Here is a 1,062-nt window from a genome sequence, read left to right as displayed (position 1 = left end):
CAAAACCCGTATAAATCTAAGTTTCAAACTTTGTGCAATATTTAAAACAAATTCAGCGAACTTTCGTAAAAATCATAATTAGATTTTCTAGAATTATGTTCAGTGTGGAGTTTTGCAAAAAATAAACGGTAAGTTTTGGCCAGTTGAAACCTTATTATACTAGAATTGAACCAGCTACAAAACTGCATACTCAAAAACTTTATAAAAAAATCTAATTATAAATCTCGAAATTTTAACGAAAGTTCGAAGAATTTGATTTTTAGACTTATACGGTTTTTGTTAGAGGATGAACATATAAAATTCAATCCAAAAGTATCAAAAAAGTAAAATCAAATAAAACGCCTCTTTGAGGTAAAATTTTCGAGTGATGAAAGCTGAACCAGAAAGACAAAATTTATGATATCAATTTCGTGACGAAAATTATACGCATTTTTTAACTGCCTCGGAAACGTAGGGAAAATCTTTTTTGTTCATACGCATCGTTGCAAGAGTTTTGTTTTTTATTTTGTGTTTCTAGCAGTAAACGGACTTTCGCAACGTTCCGAATAAATAAATAAAAAATTTTCCGAATGTATAAGCGTGCCATTTCAGCATGCTACTGTGGCTGCTTTCGTCACTCGCGCGCACTGCCGTGCGCTGCGATAATAGGGTCATAGTTGCTTATGTCACAGCGTCCTAAATTCCCCACAAAAAACGGTCCATTTCCCGATTACCCATGCAAACTGAAATTCCCCGCAAATTGGGGAATCCCCCACGAGTTGAGTTCCCTACATATAAATATAATCTCAATCAAAGCTCGTTAGCTGTCAATTTGGTTGTGCTTTTTATTCTCACAACTAGAGGAAAAGTTAAGCTCCTTCTCTGTACCATCGTGGTCACATTTTTCTGCTATGTGTAGCTATTTAATCTTTTCGATCTAAACGGGACACATATGTCCGGGCAGAAGTTTGCTTATAGCTAAAATAGAATCTACGTATTGGAATTGGGTTAAATATCACCCGTCTGGTATTTTGAAACGCTATCATAGCTTCGATATTGGATTGTTTACCATATTGTGCATGG

This window comes from Rhagoletis pomonella, unplaced genomic scaffold, assembly GCF_013731165.1.
Source record: "Rhagoletis pomonella isolate Grant_MI unplaced genomic scaffold, Rhpom_1.0 Rhpom_scaffold_00003, whole genome shotgun sequence".
Taxonomy (NCBI): Eukaryota; Metazoa; Arthropoda; class Insecta; order Diptera; family Tephritidae; genus Rhagoletis; species Rhagoletis pomonella.
Note: the sequence above shows the minus strand (reverse complement) of the source record.